Here is a 22,170-nt window from a genome sequence, read left to right as displayed (position 1 = left end):
TGTGCCCGGCGGGGCCTGCAGGGCGCGTGAGGACTTGGCGGTGTGTTCCAGACGCAGTGCGAACGCTCTGCAGAACAGAACACAAGTGTGCTATCTAGGAGTTTCCCTTCTAAAAGGATCCATTTAGGGGGGAGGAGGGTACAGCTCAGTGGTAGAGCACATGCCTACCATGCACGAGGTCCTGGGTTCAGTCCCCGGCACCTCCAGTGAAGTAAGTAAATAAACACAACCTAATTACCTCCCCCTCCACCCAAAAAAGTACACAGTGCTATACGTCAATTATAGCTCAATAAAACTTGAAGGAAAAAAGGATGCATTTACATGTTGAGTTGACAATGGTCACCGAGAGAGACAGTTCTGGAAAAAGTTAGACACGTGGTGGGCACTCACTGAACATGCAGTGAAAGAAGTAACTGAATGAGGGAGCCATTCCTTCCTCTGGTATCTGTCACTCACAGTGTGAAGGACTGTGACACGAGGACCTGGTGTGTCTGCCACATGAGTGCGTGCGTACGCACCCAGGGTTCGGCACTGTTTGCCTGCCTGCACCTGTGGTCGGAGATCGAGGTCCCTGTGTCGGTGTTCCTGGCTCTTTCCCCATCAGGCCAAGGTTCTGAGCGACTGCAGTCCCGCGAGGAAGGTCCTCGTTGCCTCTTCCCACCGCTCCTGTTCGGTTTTATTTTTACTTTTTATTTTTTTTGTCCGGGTTTCAGTGACTACTCACTCCCTTTGAACCTCCAAGCCCAGGGCTGACAGCGCAGCCCAGGGACGCAACACCCTCCCCCGTGAGTCCCCCTTAGACGTGCCCCCCCTCGTGAAGACCCCTCACCAGCCGCCCTGCAGTAACACTTGTCCGTGTGTTCTACTGGGACCTCACTGAGCACAAACATGTGCATTAAAAACAGACCCACCCACCTATGGACGTTTTATGAATTATCCTCATTTTATTATGAGTAAGTTACTCTACCAATAATATTAGGGGTAGTCATCTGCATATTATTTGGAATTCAATCAAATCTCTTTTTCTCTAGAGTATTGATAAAACTAACATGGACTCAGTCAGCTGTTGGGAGTTTGAAATAGCAGACTTGCTCAGCCATAGAGGCGTTATTCAGAATGCTGCGCTATATTGCACGGCGGTCAGAAGATAGACTTTGAGCAAAAAGGGCAAAGCAGCAGATGGGCTTTGCAGCCAGATGAACATGTGCTTGTGTCCTGCACCTAATCTGTAATAGCTGTAAAGCCTTACTTACGTCGTCTTAATGGGTTTCAGTTTGACATCTGTAAAATGGGAACAATTAAACCTATGGTGTAGTTCAAGTGTGAAGAAGATACCAAGAACGCACACAGAATTCCTGGTATAGATCAATAACTGATGGCCGTTGGGCCCCCTTATGTGCTTATCGTTGGATTTAACCCGCAAGTCTCCTCATTCCCATGACAGTGATGCTCCGCAAGGCTTTGTGAGAATTACAGGCAATCTACATGTGATGCACCACCCCACCAACGGGGGCTGCCGCTGTCAGGACAGAGAGGAGGAAAGAGAGTCCGGGTGCAGAAAAACGGCTCCCAGCCCTTCTCCAGAACTTAACAGACTGTAGAGGAGACCACAACCGAAGTGCTGTTCTCATGGCTGATCAGAGAAGGTGAAGTAAATCCAAGTATACAGAGTTCCGCGGCCGCCCCCAGTGACGGGCCACAGTCTCCCTGACTGCTAAGGACGGCCCTCGCCCTCTTTCCCCATCGGATACAAACTACTACATCTCCAGCTCCTAAAAGTAGTAAGCCGGAGGGTAACTTTGCTGCCGGCAATCATGTTCTTGTCTTGTTGCAGGAAGAATTCGGAGCTGAGACACAGAGGTCAAGAGAGTAAAGTGAGGATTTATTAAGGGATGGATGGTACACTCTCAAGGGGAGAGTGGGCAGGCTCCGGTGAGCAGCTGGGCTGAGTTTCTTTGGCACGTTGGTTACATAAGGTGTGAAAATAAACGGGTGGAATATTCATTGGGGAGGGAGGGACTGGGGGTCTTATTCAGATTTTCATCCCGACTCCACCTTCCTGAAGGGAGGAGGGATTTGTGTCCTTATTTAGCCTGGATGGGAAGTGTCAAGGTGTCGGAGCATGATGGGTACTTCTAATCTGCAAGGCTAATTTTATTGTAATGAGGGCATAATGAGCAAAAGGTTATATTCAGATGCCCGGGGATTCCTGCCTTTTCCCACCTTGCTTTGCCTGCCTCCAGGACACCTGTCACCCCCAAATATGTGATTGCTTATCAGCCCAGAGGATCCTGCTTCTCTTTTTCTGCCCCAGGCCCCCTGTTCACAAGATGTATGGTTTTCTGCCATTTAGCCCATGCCTCCCCTTTCTCTGCTCATTCCTAGCTATCTTCATGCTTGAACACTTTGAGGCTAGTTCCTGCCAGAGGCACACACATCACCTTCCTGTCAATATGCCCCCAGGCAACCAGTGTAACCTGAGGCAGCTCCAGGAGGGAGGCAGGGGAAACTGATTCCTGAGCCCGCAGGCAAGGACTGGTCCCTCCTCGCTGTCCTGGTACAATTACGTCAGTGACAAATGCATTTGGGGTTAGTATCCAGGACAAGGGACGTATTTAACCTGTCCTCCTCCTCAGTGCTCAGGGCGTTCATTATTGTTGCACCTCTGTCATCATATAGTTTAGGAGAGAGGGAGCCTTCGAGTCTACCTCCTCCTTACATCGTATGCTTCCTTGGCTCTGCTGCCTTAAAAATGATGCTCGGCTCATTTTCTTGACAAACATGGACTGTTCTTCACGTCCGTCTCATCTCTCTTCATACCAGCCCAACTCACCACTGTTCACCTCTGACCGGGAGGGACAGCTCGAGCACACAGAGACCACACCTGCCTCTGTGTCCCTCAATTCACCTCCTGAACAGATGATCGGGGCTTTATTTTAGTTTTTAACGGATGTATAGAGAGTCATTTCCCAGGACTCAGTCCCTAACCAGATGGTAAGGCCTCTGCCGGCACTCTCCGTCTATGAGCCCAGATAAAATAAACTACGGAACCCTGCTCCTGGGTCAGGCTGTTTTCCATGGTCCCCGCAAACAGCATGCTAGGAAGTGTGCCCGGCCTCCCTTGTCTGTACCACAGCCTTTAAATAAAGGACAGTGCACCGACCGGAGGCCGTGGGAGGTACCAGCTCATCATTCCATCAACTGTGAAACAGAGTGAAAGCAATTGAGGACTATTTTTCTAGGTCTTCAATCAGCCAACAAAATGAATCCTAGAAGTTTGTTGGTGGACAAGCCTAGCTCACCAGGGTGTAATCTTCAGAGAGATTTGAGTGCTAAATGCTTAAACTAGATGGAAAAAAAGTACTCGTTCCTTCTGGGTTCCTTTCACACGCTGTCGGAAACTTACAATGGCAACTCCAAACTGGATATGGAGTCTGAGGTCGTGCCTGCCTGTTGTCTGTGGCTCTTTGAGGCACAGACGCACCTAAGAGCTGGCGGAGATCTGCAGGTTGGGGCAACAACGGGACTGGAAGAGGCAGCCACTAAGGAGACGCAAATGGCACGGCGCCCGGTTTTCTCAGAGGGGAGGAAGCCATGGGAGAGCTGGACACCCGGAGGGCGTGTACGGCTTCACGGCCTGACTCACGTCCACCAGCGTCCTCAGACCTGGCTGTTCCCGGCTCCTGCTGGCTCCCTGTCCCCGCTCAGGCCTCGCTCCGGTGCTGGGTTTTTTTTTTTTTTTTTTTTTTTTTTTTTTTCCAATTCAGTACATGCGTATTAATTCTCTGCTATTGGCAAAAATACAGCAATGTCCTTGAGTTGCTGGCCTTGGCTCTCATTCTTCCTGCCGTCCACCTTTCTGCCTCCTTTTCCGTCTGACAGACTCGAAGTCATGTCACACATTGGTGGCTGCGGACCTGATCGGACCTGCAGTGTTTTTGTTTGTCCGTTCTGAGTTGAGTTTAAATGTTCGTAGTCACTAGCATGGTCCCTGAAGCTCACATCAGACAAGACAGTCACTGAGCAGCCGCCGCTTCAGCTGCGCACATTTCCTCGACCTCCTGACCGCTACTGTTCATGCGTCCACGTACCTAGCGGTAAGTCGCGTTTCTCCTCCTCCAGGAAGCCTTCCCTTCCTACCTTTCATGTGAACTGAGTGCTCTTGTTACGGGAACCCACCAAAAAGCCTTCCTCTACCTAATGCTAATATCATAGCTGTTGTCACACAGTGTCTTCTTGAAAACAGGAATTAGTGTTTTGTCTCTGTTGCCAATATCTTTTGTGCTGCTTGGCACATATAAATGCTCTTTTATCTGTTATACACAGAGATAGATAGAGAGATAAAGAGAGAGAAAGAGAGAGAGACAGAGAGAGAGGGAGGGACGAAGAGAGGGATGTATCTTAAAACAAAAACTACTGCGATCATGCTGCTCTGGAAGGAATGATTAAATAAATTGAAAGTTGTTAACTTGGAAAAGTTAAATGATGTTAAACTATTTGATAACACATTGAGTTTTAATGCATAATTTGATAATAGATCATCCTTTTTTTTTTTTTTTTTTTGTAATTTCACAAACTGCCTTTTGACCCTGCATTTCTTGGGAACAGCACCTTCCCCCTCCTCTTAAAATTCTCGAGTCCCACTGAGCACATGGCAAATGACAGACATGCAAGAGGTCTACTGTGAAGAAATGGAAACAGCTACAGGCGTCGGGTGCAGAAACACGCTTAACTGCTTTCCAGAAGGCAGAGCCAGCACCCCGAGAGGCACTCGGAAGGACAAGGACTTGAGTGCCTTGGAGAGGAGGCTAAAAGGACTTACGCAGTACACACACGTGACCCAGTGTTTAGTGGGAGTCGTGAGTATCGGGGCCGTTCGAGAGCCCTTTTCAAAGATAAACTCTTCCCTTTGAAGCCATGTGGACTGACCCTCCCACCACTGCAAGTGCCTGGCACTCTATCAAGAAGAGATTTATTAAATTTAACAGACTAGAATATTATTACATAAAGAAGAGTGCCCCTTAGCTGCAGTCAAACCGCTCAGCCGTCTGCTAGTTTTATTCGTCTCCCAAACACGGCACTATTTCCTCACTGCTGCTTGGTTAGAACCAGATGTGGGTCTGTCCACAGTGCTGGACACGGCCACACGTGGCACTGGGCCTCTGATCCCCATGGGAGGCTCGGGGGAAGCGCAGAGGCTTTAGTACCATCACGTGTTTTGTTAGTCTGTCAGAAGAAAATTTTACAATGTTCATTCATATGTCTCTTTTTTTTAATTAAAATATTTTATGTGGTTATTTATATGAATATATATGGCAAAACATTAAGACATATACAATTTTAATATAAATACATACACCTAGAGCAGGGTGCATGCTCATTTTAAGCTTATGTGCATTTAACATTTTTTCTAAAGTGATAACTAAATTAAGACAGAAGTGTGTGTCACCCACTGGTGTTCTTAATGTGTGAGCCAATTGCTCCAGTCTTTAAATCACGAACACAAAAATAAGCAACACTTCTCTGAGTTGGAATAAGCGTTCAATTACTCTGAGTAGCTTTCAAGTTGATCGTCAAGAGGCATCATTATTTCAAAAGCTGTTAGTTCCTATAGATTAAATTATATCTAACATTCACCACCCCCAACCCCATTAAAATACCAGGACATTTTAGACCTTTCTCTCCGCTTTCTTGGGGGCTCCATTAGCATCCTGAGAAACTCAACACTGCGAATTGGCAAGTAATTAAATGGAGCAGATGATGAGATTCTGAAGCCTTGTTTCTGTTTGGAGGAAAAGCAAGTGTCTCACTGGAGTTGAGGTAGCTAAGGATTTCTGTCATCGGAAAATATGATTCTTGGAGCAGGGCAGACCACATCATGTTGCTGGTGGGGAAAATAATAGAGATTGTTCTTATCGAGAGAAACAAGGTGAAGTTATATGGCGTGGCTAAGAGTTCACAGCTGGTTGGAACTAAGAAAAGTTACTTTCTTTCAAGAGACTGTTATTAAACACTTACAAAGTGTCAGGTTCTATACAAAGTAAAGAAGTAAGACAAATTTCCTGTCCCGAGGGTCGTATATGCCAGTTGAACAGGTATTTAAACAAATACAATAATGCCATGTTGTAAATTCAAGAAGGAATCAATAGACAAGGTGTGCAAGTCCATCCCTATTCTCCGCACTTGACCTGCGCCTCTCCCTGACCTGCCCACTGCGCTGGCACGGAGCCCCACCTGAGGCCGAGAGCGACCGCTTGGTAAGATTGCCTCAGATAACTCAGCATTTGCTCTGTAATTTTTGATTGAAAACATTTTCAGTTTCAGTTGAAAAATATACATAAAGTTACAGAGAAGAATATACCGATAGTCCTTGTCTGCACCTCGCAGAATGAGTCACTGCTGGAATCTGGTCATTGTTTCCATTTCAAAGGAAAATTGGTTTATTGTTTCATACAAAGTGATACATGTCTATTAAAAAATTTAAAGCTATAAAAAATGATGAAAGTGAAAAATAAATCCCTGCAAACCTCACTACTTAAAAACGAAGCATGGTAACATCAGCTTCCATCCTGGTGGGCAGCTCTCAGTGAGCATCAGTAGACATGCAGGGGAGGCAGTATGTTGAAGGAGTTGGGTATTTTATAAAAATGAGGTTATTGATATCACTAATTATCAGAGAAATGCAAATCAAAACCACAGTGAGGTATCACTTCACACCAATCAGAATGGCCATCGTTCAAAAGTCTATGAAGAATCAGGGCCGGAGAGGGTGTGGAGAAAAGGAAGCCTCCTGCACTGTTGACGGGAATGTAAACTGGTGCAGCCAGTATGGAGGACAGTATGGAGTTCCCTTAAAAAACTAAAAGTAGACTTACCCTAGGAGCCAGCAATCCCACTCCTGGGCATGTATCCAGAGGAAACTATAATTCGAAAAGACACATGCTCCTCAACATTCAGAACAGCTCTATTTACAACAGCCAAGACATGGAACAGCCAAAATGTCCATCAACAGACGACTGGATAAAGAAGATGTGGCTTATTTATACAATAAACATGGAACTACTCAGCCATAAAAAAGAATGATATAATGCCATTTGTAGCAACATGGGTGGACCTAGAGATCATCTTATTAAGTGAAGTAAGTCAGACAGAGAAAGATAAATGTCATATGACATCTCTCATATGTGGAATTTTCAAAAAAATGATACAAATTCTATTTACAAATCAAAACCAGACTCAGGGACATAGAAAACAAACTATGGTTACCAACGGGGAAAGAGAAGGGGAGGGATAAATTAGGAGTTTGGGATTAATAGATACACATGACTGTATATAAAATAGATAAACAGGGACCTACAGTATAGCACAGGAAACTATATTCGATTTCTTTTAATAACATATAATGGAAAAGAATCTGCATATGCATGTAGATGTAGGACTGAAGCACTTTGCTGCACACTTGAAACTGACACTGACACTACACTTCAATAGAAAATAAAGATAAACAAACAAATAAAATGGGATTTTGCTTCTCTACACCACTTTGTTTTTATCCCTTAGCCATCCATCAATTCATGTCACTTTCTTGTCTTTTTTTTTTTTTTTTCTGGTTCGCTTATTTCTTCAGGCATTTCCTTACAGGAAGTTTTGTGACATTTTCAGCTCACTGCTTCCTTTGCTCTTAAACTGCTTTTTCTTGCTCTTATCTATGTACTATTTGCCTTTTTATATGAATGCATCTTCTAGTCTGAGTTAGTTATTAGAGAGTGTGGACAGGAAACGCTTCCCTAAGGAAAGTGGAAGTTGAACTCAAAGCTACATGATGACAAAACCAGCACTAGCACCGTGCCTGGCGTGTGGCAGCTGCTCAGTGCGTGCCGGCTGGGTGGATGAGGGCATTAATGGCATTCAAGGAGAGGGAACGACAAGGGCTCAGACCGTCTTACTGGACTCAGGTTTCCTAATTCATTCTCCTTTCTGGTTTTGACATCTCATAATTATGACAATACTCATAGTAACTACTACTATCTTCATAGCTGTCATGAACTGACACTGCAGAGTAGGCATTTTACGAATCACTTTAAGCTGTTATCTCAATTAACTCTCACAAAGTCACGAGGCAAACCTTTGTGTGCGTGAGGTGCTTTTTTCCCCTCCTGTTTTCTGCAGAAAGAAATGGCAGCTCGAAGTTTAACTAAATTAGCCATGGTCACAAAACTATGGGACAGAGGTTGAAAGTGAATGCAGGCCTGTCTTTCTGCAAATCAGTGATCTACACCTAGAGTGCACTGATGTGATCGAGTACCTGTTTGGGTCAAAATCCCATGTACTGGAACAGATCTGGGTGGTCTGTCCACCCCCATCAAGGCTGGGAAAGGGATTCTGAGAAAAGGGAGTGAGGCTGGGTAGGCTAAGGGCCCACGACTGAGTCCAGGTATCTCCGGATTCCAGTCCAGGTCCCGACAACCGCCAGGTGTGTAACTTTAGGCAAGTACCTTAATCCAGGTTACCTGGATTTCAACATCTGCACCACAGAGGTGATAACAGGTTCATTCTTACAAAGATTAAATGATGCAATCTAAGTAACATGCTCGCACCTTGCTTGTCAGAGGCTGATTTATAATGTAGGCATAAAGACAACACCAAACAAAGAGCAGAGGGCTTGTATGTGCCAAAGGGAGCTGGGTGACTTCTCGGAAGAGGGGACAGATGAGCTGGGATTTGAAGGGCAAATAGGAGTTCACATGGTAAAGGGAAGAAAAAAACATTCCAGATATAATGAATTCTGTGCACAAAGTCAGGAGACAAACTCATTATCTAGAAAGCACATACTGACATTCCATTTTTTACCATTCCCTTGTAGCGGTGTGGGGACACTGGTGCAAGGCGTTCCTGCTTACAGAAATTCTGATGATATTCTTAAAATAGAGCTCATGGTGATGAGAATTATAATGAAAGCTCGCTCAGAAAAGAAGGAAAAAGGCCCTCCCTGAATTTCTATTTATTTTCTGAACCAACTGGGCCTGGCAGGATTTATTTTTGGCTAGGTTTTTCTCAAGTGCCAAAATGTCTTCATTTGTTATCCAGGGTGTAAGTTCTCCGAGGCAGGGAGTTTCCATACTCATGATGCTCACTGTTTGTTCAATGCTAATCATTTCATTCTTTCTTTCTGAATTCCTCAGAGCGCCAGCTGGGCCCGGAACTCTACATGTGAGGCCGAAGGACAGAAGCTGGGGTGGGAGGTATTCCAGGAAAGGAGAGAATGCTGGCGCTTTGCTATTTCCAGCTTCATTTAGCAGCCTTGAGAAATTAGAGGAAATTTTCATTAGCATCTTATTCTTCTATGTTCATCAACACCATTTGGTAGAAATAAAATTTAATTCCTGTTGGCTATTATCTTGCTTAGAATCATTACATACTTTAGCTGGAGTGGAATTATTAAGGAGGAAAGACAGCATCTCTTGCTGACAGCCTACCGGGCGTCATCCCATCACTCAATCCTCCCAGCATCGTACTAGTAATAGTTACTGCCACCCCCATGAATGCACACGCCTGAGGTCACAGAGCTAAGAACTTCCCCTGCCAGAATAGGTCCTCTCTCCACCCATTAAAGCCCATTTTAAAAACACATCACCATTCATTGGCTGATGCTAGGTCATTCCATACCTGCCCTTTATTTCTAACAAATTCTATGGATACGTCCATCCACATGGACAAACGCACTGGTAAACAGTAAACATGCAAGCTCATTCAACAGCTTTCTTTTTGTGTACATGACATCACCGTGCACACAGGATCTGGAGCAGCATGCGTTAACAATCACATGACTTTCTGAATTAAAAAAAAAAGAAGATAAAGGCTAAAATTTATTGTTTAAATAATGATATTAAGAGACAAAGGAATTAGCTCTTCAAAAACTCTGGGACCTGGAAGGCGACTGATAAGCACTAACTTTATTTTGGAGCGTTCTGGTATTCAAAAACAGGAGCAAATTGCATTATACTGCTCATTACTTAATTTTAAAAAATGAGCATCAGTTTGCCAGGAAAGATAAATGTGTTTTGAATTCATACTTTATAATATTTGGTGTGGATTTGTACAAAATTTTTAAAATTATGCATTACCTTGAATTGCATTATTATAACTTCCCTATTATGCCATCTGATTGCAGGAAGATCTAGTTTCCAAATGCTGTTTGAAGCCAAATATGTCTCTCCACCTCCGTTTTCATCATCCTCATTTACCCTCTGGTTGCCTGCAGCCCTCTCCTTGCAGCACAGCCTCACCCGACACCTCAGGTCCTTTGATGCCTGCAGTTATGCAGGTCTTCCCTCCACACACAGCCTCCGTGTTGCTGAGATTCGCCTTTCACCCACTATTCCAGTTTCTCTCCCATCTCTTCTCACATGAACCCTGGATGGCTTCCTATCCACCATGCTTGGTTAATTGACATTGGGACCAAGAGAAATACATCACTCTCCTTCGAAAGTCAAAGCTTCTAATAATCACATTAGATTATAGTCATTTCCTTACACCTGTAGATTGCAGATACATTTTATAGGACAGAGCGAGGAGTGTTTTGTTTTCTTTGACCTTTTAACAGGGATGCCAGAGACAAGTGTGAAATCCATGGAGGTGAGCAGCAATTAGGTGAATGTGGGGTGAAGTCAAACAGGCAGGACTCTCAAGGTTACAAAAGGTCACACTCCATCCCAGAGGAGGAGGTGGAGGCCAGCCTCCTGTGCTTCAGCAGCTCTGGCAATACCACTTTGCTGCTCAGTAACTTTTCGTGTTTCTGTCTTAAGAATAAAGACACACAACCTGAAAATCCTACAGTAGTTTTGCAGTTTCCATCTCTCTAGCCCTTTGTTTAATTATTTTCCCCTTCAGTCTTTCTGCTCAGCCACTGAGCTCCCTTTCATTTCCTTTCTGATGCCCTATGTCCTGCTGCCTCAGGGCCTTTGCTCATGCTGTTGCTGTTCTGAGTGCTCAGTGAAATTCCCCTCTTCAGCCAGTTTTTTAGGCTTCAAGAATCAACCTCAAACATCACTTCTTTAGGAAAACTGTGCTATTTTAACAAGGTCCTGCCTCCTCTCATGTTCTCTCTCAGCAATCTATAACTTTCTTCGTAACCTTTATCATCTATTAGAATCATTGCTGGTTGGATAACTATTTGGTTACTGCTCTTCTGTGTGCTCTAAGCTTCAGGAAACCAGGGTTTATGTCTCTTCTGAAGTCACCATTTATCTCTGACACCTAGTGCAAAAAAAGGCATCTTAAAACATTTTTTTTTAAATAAATGAATAAGTGAACTCAGTCATAAGAGTGAAATATTAGGAGTTATTAAGGATTTGGGTGAGCTGACACATATGGAAACCTCTGGAAAAAATTCAAACTCCCAGCCATAAGAAATTAAGTCAAGTTCTGGGTCTTCCACTTAATTTAAATGAAAGAACATTCCCATTTCACCATCCGTAAAAGGTGATCATGTCAAAGTACCTCTTAGGATTTTGCCATGATGATTAAATAGCATCTTATCTGTCACACAATGGGCACTCGATACACCTGTGTTGAACACACGAGCAAATGATTGCACGAAAGTCTACTAAAAATGTCGATAATATGATTGAGGTCATGGATATACTGATGGAGTTAATGAAAAGTCAAAGGAAAAGAGAGCAAGGCAATGAAATGGGGAGGAAAGAAAGGTCACACTAACAGAGACAAAACTAGCTTTTCCCCCTTATTTCTCTATTAGAGGATGTGAGAATTTAACAGCAGAAGCAGATTTCAGAATCCAAGGATCTCAGCAAGGCACTTAAGATCTGTGATACCCGAGTGTCTCCCAACCTTGAAATCCCCACGGGAAGGAAAAAAAAGTCTTCAGATTTCCTTTTAAGTTTCCCTTATGAGTCTGGCGTGGGCTGAGGCATGCATAATACTGAACTTGACCTCCGGTTCTTTTGATGACAAGCCACGTCGAGAAATGCCCATTTGGAAGGTGACTGCTCTCAAACAGGACTCACCACTGCAGCCACATAGAGGAAGAGGACGTTTGCAAACAGGGACTTCAGCAACATGAGGCAAGTTGGTGTCCATGTGGAGAGGCTGGTGTGATGTTCACAAGATCTCCCAGAGGAAACCAGAGCCCATTTCAGTATCTGCATCTGATGCCCAGCTCTCTTCGTAAATGTCCAGCAATGGGCAGATTACATAATTATCCTCAACGCCTACACCTAGCCAGTGGCACGAGGTAATCACACCTCTGTCTCAGCACTGTTTTAAGCATCACCTAGATTAACCTGTACAAACCACCCAGGTCAGTATCTATTATCACATAATAGATGCTCTATGAGTGGCAGCGAAGACAAAGGAGAGAAAGAAAAGGGGAGAAAAATGAAGATGAGGGAGAGGAAGTGTATTCCTCCTTCAGTGTATGTCCTATAAAATTAGTTTTCAGAAATTAAGCAACAGTGAAGGCTGTGTAACCCAGCCAGGTATCAGTGAGTGATTTTAACCGTCCACTCATGTAAATGTTCGGGCTACAAGGCAGGCCACCGACGTCTATTGATTTCCCTCGTCTGGAATAGATGGTTTTGTTTAGCTCTGAAAAGTGAACAATTTTCCCGACATCTACCGCTTGTTTAATAGTTTTGGAATGATCTGTATTTCATTAAGATGATGACTTATTATGCCCAACCTTCAGCTGTCTTGCAAACTATTGATTTAAGGCAGTTTAGCACCTGTATAGCAGCTAATAAATCGGTCCCGATCGGCAGTGCCATTACATATGCATTCTTCACCACATCATGCTGGCCAAGCACCTTGGAGAACACGCCGTAGATTTGTTTCCTCGACGAGATCCTTCCTCTTCAAACCCTTCCACTGAAACAGTCACTGCTTTTTTTTTTTAAATAATTCACATAAAACTTTTAGGTAAGTACAGGGCTCCACAATCAATATTTATAGCGTGATTTATTGGAGGAAATATTCCACTAAATCCTCCCTATAAATCCAGTGTGCAAGGCAGTCAGTGCAGTCATCCATCTCCTGGACAGTCTAAATGGGCATCAATGGGCGTGAAAGGTAGAATGTCTGTGAATCCCAGCCTGGGTTGTGGGTGGCTGGAGAGCTGATGAGCGCAAATGCTTCCCGCTGAGCTCTGCCTTCTGCCCCTTCCCTCCACCCCCAGCCCCTTGCCCATTCACCTTGACTCAGCACTCCTCTTCTCCCAACGTTTGCCTCCTGTTCTGCTGAGCAGTCCAGTTCTGTGTTACAGGTGCGACGCCTTCCCTAAAATCCTGGGGGGCATTAAGCTGAACTTTGTAATTTTCTTTTTAATTATTTTTTTTCCTCCAAAATTATTTTTTCCATCATGGATTCTTCCGTCTTCTTTCAAGTGTCTCTGCAAGACTGTGGCTGGCACAGAGGAAACTTACATGACTTTCCTCTCAAGTTCTCTATCATAGTTGCATTTGCAAAGTCAGAGGTTTCAGGAACATTTCCAAAGGTACACTAACTACCTTATCCAGTCTTAGGTGATGTCACAGGGGTAAAATTTGAACCATGTCCATAAAAAATGATTCAGAAAATCCTAGGTAGAAAAATGAGGGTTCCAAATTAATATGTACTTAGCTGTTCAGAAAAATAACAAGGCATTTCTAGGAACTGTAATTAACTCATTGTTGTCAGAACACAGGACACGCAAACACCAATGAGCTTAGATGACTGTGGAAACGGAGGCTGAGGAAAACTTGCAGGCTTTAATAACCATTTGCTGAGTGACTGAATATACAAATCCATCATTCAACCCAACAAATCAATGAATAAACACTTCTTCCATCCACATGGTTACAATCTCCCTCACAGACACAGTGGTTGTGCTTTGTTTTCACTATTCAATACTGCTTTTTTATTCCTACCACAGACTCTCAAAAAAAAGTGAGGACAATTGTCTTAGTCCATCAGAGTTTGCTAACCTTTGATGAAGAATCAAAGTTTCTGTTTGTTTTAAACCATCTGATAGCTTCTGTGTCCCCTAAGGTGATCATAATTAGGTCAGAAATATTACCACACTTGTTTCCAACTCTTTACGCCTTATATTTGATAAAACACTCTGAACCAACACATCATCAGCCCATCCTTCCCACTTATTAATCCAAGAATCCATCTGTTAGAACTGAGGCTCTAATAGCACTACTGGGAAAGCCAGGCAGGAAGTCTCCAGACACTCAAAAAGCAGCAGCTTAGAAGCCTGTCACAAGGACCTTCTGCTTTTCACCCGCAGACGGTGGGGGCGAGGGGCAGCGGCAAGTGGCATTTCTTACCCGGGGGCTTTACAATCTGAGCTTCCTACCCTGAAGCCACTTCACAGGAAAATATTCCTAAGAGAATAAAACACCTGGCGTGTGCACTCTCTTTCATATCAATGCGTCACGATGGAAGGAAGGTGTGGGCAGGGGCGTCCTATGACAGGGAAGCTTTATTTCCATAAACTTTCCAAAATGACCTCTCCCATAGAGGGCACCCGTGGGGACCATCAGGACCCTAAACCCAGCTCCTGCGCTACTGATCTCACAAGGTCTCTCCGTAATTTAAGGGACCCATCTGACGACTGCCAGGGACCTGGGAACATCTGCGCTGGTACCTGCGTTCTCCTGATTGTGGCGTTTCACTTGGACTCTGACTCCTTCCTGCTCAGACCCACTCGCCACAACGGCTGGTCTTCTTTGAACCGTGTGTGAGAAACAAACCCAGATACATCAGGACTTCAACTCCAGAGGTTCATTTGAACAAAATATTCCTGGGAAATTAAACCTAAGAATTACGTAAGATCAAATTTCTATCAATTTTTCTGAAGACACTTGAGATGATTAGCAGTGTACTGATGAAGAATGCCACAATTCATTATCAGACACAATGTTAAATTTTGTTTCTTTAGCTAAGCAGGTTTGTTTTAAACAAACCCTCATAAGTCATTAAACCTCTAAGGTTTCAATTTTACAAATCATTAACTTCCACGTAACAACATCTTCTGTAATTTTTTGCTCAATGATTGTCTGCTTTGTCTATGCAGTGCCTCGCTTACTTATTTACCTATGTGTCAGAACTATAACTAGTACTACCTGGGTGCTAAGATCTTCTAAATGTAACACACATACTAAATTGTTTAGTAATGTGACATAAAAACTGATGACAAAGGTACACTGTATGCCTATTTTATAGATGAAGAAACTCAGTCAAAGATAGTTTGTTATTTGCCCAAGGGCACACAGCGAGGATTCAGGTTTATAAGTCTTGATTCATAACCACAGAAATAATCCAATTACTGGTAGAAATCATCATTGTCATTAAAATAATTATCACATCCTATACCATATGCTCTATTGTAATCCAGTTATACTTTTAAAAAGTAGTCTTGAAACTCTCTTTCAGGTCAATGCAACTTATCCTTACTTTTATTCCTTACGAAGAAATTTATAGTACCTTATATAGTAAGGTATCTAAAACTATCTTTTTAGAAAAGTGCTTTTCCACAACCCCAGGGAGAATCCCAAGATAAAGGGTCTCAGAGTTAAGCTCCAGAGACTGGTTTCTGGTCCTATGGTTTCTGACCTTGTTTCAGCCACAGGAGCTCTCCTTCTTATCAGCTTCGTGATTTTGGATTTTCATTGTCACAAAATCAAAGTCTTTTAGTAATTTAGAAGCCATTTTGAAAAGCACTATTTTAATCTCTTCTTTTCTAAGATTAATGTTATCCATCTCTTCAACTGTTCCTCAAGGGAGAGATAGCCCCCTAGAACCACGCCACACAATTAACCCTTCCCAGCCTGTGACCCAGCCTGTCACTTCCCTACTGTACATGCGAATTTCTCAATTATTAGTTTGCACATTTTGTGTGATGGAGGGGCAGGGATTAGAACTTCCCAATGATTGAAAATTCACCCAAAAAGATGTATTTGCCTGCTTTGCTTTTTAGCATTATATGCACAAATAAGATAATTGGAGACATTCCTAACTATTTGTAGCAACACGGATGGACCTAGTGATTATCATTGTAAGCGAAGTCAGTCAGAGAGAGGGAAGACAAATGTCCCATGATGTTGTTTATATGTGGAATCTAAAAAAAAAAAATTAACTACAAACCAGGGATAGATTCACAGACACAGAAAACAAACTGTGGTTACCAGGGGGAGAAAGTAGGGTTGGGGGGATAGATTAGGGGTTTGGGATTAATAGATACACGTAACTATATATAAAATAGACAAACAACAAGGACCTACTGTATAGCACAGGGAACTAAATCCAATTTCTTGTAATGAGCTGTAATGGGAAAAAATCTGAAAAATATATATATGTATGTGTACATATAACTGAATTGCACTGCTGTACACATGAAACTAACATTATAAATCAACTACACTTCAAGAAAAAATAAGAATTAAAAAAACTCTGAAAACTGCACAAGGACCTCAGCATTATTCTTGAGCTAACAATCCAGTAATACCTCCCAAATGAGTCTATTAGGTTCACCCTGGTTGGAGCAAAGTCACGAACAATGAGAAACCAGGTTGTAAAAATGTATAAAGGAAATGGATTATTAAAATTACCTGGAGCACAGGATTCACAGAAGGGCTGTTTAGGATTTACAAGAGGATTCACAATATTTGAAACCTATAATGAGTCGGAAGTAAAGTGAGCACAAAATTTGAAATCCTGAGTTTTGGGAGAAGAAAGAACCAAAAAAAATTAGCAGCAAAAATACATTCATACTGTTCTTTTTAAAACCTGACTACACAGCTATATTTCCAAGTGTTCTTTATCTTTTCATGTAGACTCGAGTTCTTGCTCAGTGTCCCTTCTTCCCAGCCTGTAAGCCCTCCATTAGTACTGGTGGTAGGGCAGGTCTGATTGTAACAAAAAACTCACTTTTTGTCTGAGAATGTCTTAAACTCTCCCTGTATTTTCAAGGGCAGATCTGGCAGACACAGAATTCTTTGGTTATCAGCTACCTTTTCTTTCAGAAATGTTCGTGGCGGTGGTTTCACAGGTATATACAACCTATCAAAACTCATCAAATTGCACATCTGAAATATGTGTAGTTTACTGTACAGAAATTACACCACGATAAAGTTGTTTAAAAAAATACAAATAAAGCCACAATAAACATCCTAAAAAAAAAAAGTAAAAAAAAATTCAATAAATCATCTGAATAGGGGGCTGGCCCACTGGCTGGGGCTGTCATGGCTGCACTTTTTCTTTCCATTGTATTAGGGGTCGGACAGCCCGGGGTGTGTGGTCCATTTCAAGGTCAATCTCCACAACACCCTCCTCTCTGCTCTCCCTGCTTTCCTAGGGACCCCATCCCTTAGCATGGAGGCCAGCTGTCTGCACAGCCCTCACCTCCTGTCTGTGCATCAGCTGCTCCATGTGGCTTTGCAAACAGCTCAGCAGACCAGCAGGCATTTTCCAGGAGTCCCCACACTCACGTGGCATCCATGAGCATCTGACATCTGGGCCACCCATCCCCACACAGAGGCTGACGGCCCCCACACAAGGATTTCCCCCTCAGAGGCTTCTTTCCCAAGACCTATTTCTCCAGCTCATCAATTGTTGGTTCACAAACTGGTCCCCATCTATGGAAGACAAGGAGAGATGGAAGAAAGGGGCAATCAGTTAGGTGGCAGGTTGACTAAGCATGGAACTTGCAGACCAGACTCAAGACAAGTAGATCTCCACACCGCCCCCTGGCATCTTTATAGAGAGGCCTTCATGGAGTTCAGTCAGGTACACAGTCCCACAGTGGGGATGGTGGGCAGAGCGTACATTCCAAAGATGGGTGTTGCCACAAAAACAGCCTCTGCACCCCAAAAGCCAGATTGAGAATTGGATGCAGAGTTTTGGGAGAAAAAGAACAGCTTTATTGCTTTGCCAGGCAAAAGGGAGTCACAGCTAATTCCTTCTTGTTGCTTCAGAAACAAACCCAGAGTTCTTTTAATAATTCAACTAAACTTTGCAACAATATAACAGCAAGGAATGGTCTGGGAAGTAAGTCTTAGTTAAATACAGACCTCAATTAACAAAACTAGAATTTAATATCCACTGAAATGTGATCTTTTTTCATAATGATCTTCATTTTTAATCAAATATAGCCAAATAAAATTTCTCCTATTTTTTTTTTTTTTTGAGGTCCCTAAAATGCCTTGAGATTTTTCCACTTGTTAGGAGATAATCTTAATTTACCTGATAAAGGTACCGGGAACCCAAGAGTTTCCAGTCTCTCGAGGGATCAGGCAGAGAGAAAAAGATAAATGTATAGTTTACCAACTTGCTATAAGTCATAATTAGCTTGAGGACTTTTTTTTTTAATATCTGGAAAACACAGATTAAAAACCAGTAACATTTCAGACAGAACCAAAAATTACAACCATATTCATCGGTTTACTCCATACCATGTAAGAATTTTATGAAATTAGTTTCCATTAGACCTTTTAAATTTCTTACCCAGTTTAGCAGTATGATTCAAAAGTGATCAGAAACTTGTACTTATCAAAAAGTTTTTTAAATAAATCTTCCTGAAGAGAAAGCATTTTGCAAAAACATCAGAGTAAAACAATAACCGTCTATAAATGACAAAGGGCTTGAAAGCATGGTTATACACCTGGTCACGCTGTAATCGATGAGGAATCCTGGTTATAATAACCAGAATTATAACTGGTAACGTTTCAGACATACCAAATTTTTAGGAATTCCATATAACTTCTAGAATATCTATATTAATAACATTTTCCCATACAACATAATCTAAGAAGATCTATTACTTATTTACAACACTTTGCATGCAATTTAGCATACCAAATGAACCTAATTAGTTTAATACCTCTCTTTGGGGTGCTTCCGAGGCCCTCTGAAGCATCCCAAAATTAGCTGGAGGCCAAAAGAAACTTAATCAAAGTTTGGCATTTGGGGAGCTTGTAAAAAAGTTTTAAAACACTTGGTCAGATAAGATCACAGGTCATTGTGAAACAATACTTATTCCCAAGATAACAATAAAATATTTCAAAGGCAAATATGGACTAGATCACTTAAGGGGTAAAACAAAACTTTACAATCTGTTACCAAAAACAGATTAACATTTTAAGAAAAATTTGTCCTTTTAGCAGAGAGAATCAAATTCCAGTTTTGCATTAGCTTCTTTTTAAAATTTATTTGCTTAACTAAATTTATTTTAAATTTAGCCAATCCAGATTACACATAAAACTGTTCTCGGGGCTCCTCTTTTATGAACCTTCCATCACTTTCTGTATCTCTATGAGTTTGTCCCTTATTATTTAAGGAGCTTTTAAAATTACTTGTATTATCATTTTAACCCTTAAAAACCTTAACTTTGGCAAAAACCAAGAAGCAAGTAATTGTGAATTGGTTGTCATACCAGCATTTCCTGACTGGAAACATATGCTTTCGTTTTTCCCTCCTAAGAAGGCAAAGTAGGTAAACTTAGGCCCAACAATTAACGTTTCAATGTTTTATAAATGACACAGTTAGCGAGTTCTTTCATTTAATGTAGTTTTAAGTTACCACAATCTGGAGAGACAATTTTAGGTAGGCATTCCCAAAACATAATTATTCCTATAGAATTTACCTAAAAACTCCTATTTTATTTACTTTTACTTTTCTTGAAAGTTTTTTCACATTGAGTTATTTTCCTTGTTGACAAATTTGCAACAGATATAATAACGTCTTATTCCACTTCCAGTCGGCCTAGGTGCAACAGAATGATTCTAAAGACATGTCTATATTAGTTAAACCAATAAGCTTAAGCTGGCTTTAGTACCAGATACCGATTTAGTACTGAATATTTCCCAGTCATGTGAACCTGAAATTTATTTTGATCAGTTTTCTTTATATTTCTGAGTATTCATATAAGTACTTGATTTTCTTTAAGCCAATTAGAAATTAATTTCGAAAATACCATACACTTGTGACACAAACAAAACAAAGGGCTCTAGTTATTTTTATGACTATTTACGAAGAGACAAGACTTCTTTTTGTCTTTAACAAGTCAAGTTCCAAATTATTTACTCCCTTTCTCGAGATCTGCGTTTTAAAAAGATGGTGAGATCAGGGTTCTCAGAGAAGGCCAGGCAGAACATTTGCATCTCAAAGGCACGTAGTCTGTAGTCTGACTTGTCTGATGGAACCGAAGCAGTCCCGCCCATTTTCACCTTTCTGCACACCAAACACAAAATTCAAACCTCGGCCAGCAAGTGGAAGCCTCAAAATTCCTAGCAGGCACAGGGCAAAATTCAAAGTCAGAACAACAGCTTCCTAGTTTCACTAAGCCCAGGACCGCTACCCAGCCGGAGCCTATCAAGCGGGAGCTCACTCAGGGAAAGGGCCCCAGCGACCTGGGCCTCCCCAGCCTTACGGAGCCCCGAGGGGCCTGGGGGCCTCGGCCACCCCCGGGCAGCTCACCCAAGCGCTGGCCCAGGGGCCGCGACGGCCCCGGAGCGCTCTTCTTCCTCCCAAGTTTTCCGGCACCAGCGGTCCAAACCGAGGCTGGAAGAAGAAGGAAAAGGGTCTCCAAGCAAAAAGGGCTTCAGCTGCTGCTGCTGCTGCTGCTGCTGCTGCTGCTGCTGGCAGCCCTTCTGCTCCCGTCCGGCCTCGGACTTCCGCCTCCCGCTGACTTCCGCCTCCCACGGACTTCCGCCTCCCATGGACTTCCGCTCTTGACTTCCGCCGCGGAGGCCCGCCTTTCGTTTACGGCAGCCCAGTGGTTCAGACACAGATCTTCCCTCCGGTTGCAGGTTGCCCTGGAGGTCTGGCGGCCCGGGCTCCCCCCAACACTCCACCGTCCCAAGGGAGGCCGGCGCAGGGGTTGCCCTCAGGACATCGATCAACCCGAGGAGTCCCGGGGCAGAAAGAGGTAAGGGGGTCCCACGCTGGGTCACCAAGGTTGTTACTGCAAAGTCGGCCTCTGCTCCTTGAAAGCCAGATTGAGACTTGGAGGCAGAGTTTGGGGAAAAAAGAACAGCTTTATTTCTTTGCCAGGCAAATTGGTGTCACAGCAGGCTCTTGCCTTAGAGACTGTGAATCCATCCCGGAGTTGGGTCTTGAAGTTTTATAGAAAAAAAAAAAAAAAAGGAACAGAAAAGGTGATCTCAGGGCACTTTGCATGGTGCTGCTACATTCTCCTCAGCCTCCGTGAGTCTTCCTGGCGTCCTGGGGGAGCTGTGGAGGGAGGGCCTGTCCATCCTTCTGAGACTGTCGGCCCATTACCTTCTTCCTGGAGAGCAGCCTCTGGGTTAAAACTATTGCAAAGTGTCAGGGAGAAGTCTGGGGGTAGCTTAGCACTGAAGCAGTAAGGGAGAGGAAGCAAACTGCAAGCTTTCTTAGTCAGAAAGACTCAGCAAGCAGTGTTAGCGTCAGGGGAGTTCACTTCCTGCTCCCTCACGGGGAGGGCCCAGGAGCCTCTGACTGCCCAGGTCCAGTTCTCAGGTCAGCCGCAGTCGCGTCCTCTCCCACATCTTAGCCTTCACTCCCTGCTCCCGCAGAGCTCAAGGTGAGCAGAAGGTGCAAGCCTCAGGTCTTCTCAAGTCTTTCCTGATACTTGGGAACATTTCAAAATGCTTTCAGAGACCTCCTCCCCTGAGCTTTCCTCCCAGGCTTTTTGATTCATCTGCTGTTGCACCGAGTGCTGTGTGTCCCCCGAGGCAAGGCAGCTAGGACAGCAGCCTATAAATGTTTTCCGCGAATGCCCCCTCTCACTCCACAGGTCCCGTGGCACTGAGCCAGTGGCAAGTTATTCCCAATAATGACAGTCTATTTGAGCCAGTTTAACGAGGGGCCCTCAGACAGGTCAGAACAAAAAGTTTATATAACGTTTCTTTGTGAATGAGGCTGATGGAGGAAAAGCGGATGTGGGGCATGAGGAGGGCCGTGTCCCAGCTTCGGTGGAGCCCCTGGGACGTGCCCTGCCAAGTGTGGGTCCTTGGCTTCACGCAGGAGAGAATTCAAGAGCGAGCCACAGTTGAGTAAAGGTAGATTTATTTAGAGATACATCAAAAGGCAAGGGGAAGGCCACGAGGTGTGGGGGTTGGGTGCTCAGATTAGAGTAAAAGTAGGTACACACTCCATAGGCAGAGTGCGGGCTGTTTTTGAAGAGGGAGA

General features: G+C 43.4%; 1 long non-coding RNA gene across 1 annotated transcript; it reads right to left on the bottom strand.

Annotated features, from left to right (window-relative positions):
* Positions 1-12,957: 12,957 nt before the first annotated feature.
* Positions 12,958-20,668, bottom strand: LOC116659751. The gene is made up of 5 exons (XR_004315088.1): positions 18,244-20,668; positions 17,404-17,636; positions 16,611-16,674; positions 14,648-14,803; positions 12,958-13,594 (listed from the first exon to the last, which is right to left on the bottom strand). It is a non-coding gene; the product is annotated as an uncharacterized LOC116659751 (long non-coding RNA).
* Positions 20,669-22,170: the final 1,502 nt, after the last annotated feature.

Source organism: Camelus ferus, chromosome 25 (assembly GCF_009834535.1).
Source record: "Camelus ferus isolate YT-003-E chromosome 25, BCGSAC_Cfer_1.0, whole genome shotgun sequence".
NCBI lineage: Eukaryota > Metazoa > Chordata > Mammalia > Artiodactyla > Camelidae > Camelus > Camelus ferus.
This window is presented reverse-complemented; position numbering and strand designations above follow the sequence as displayed.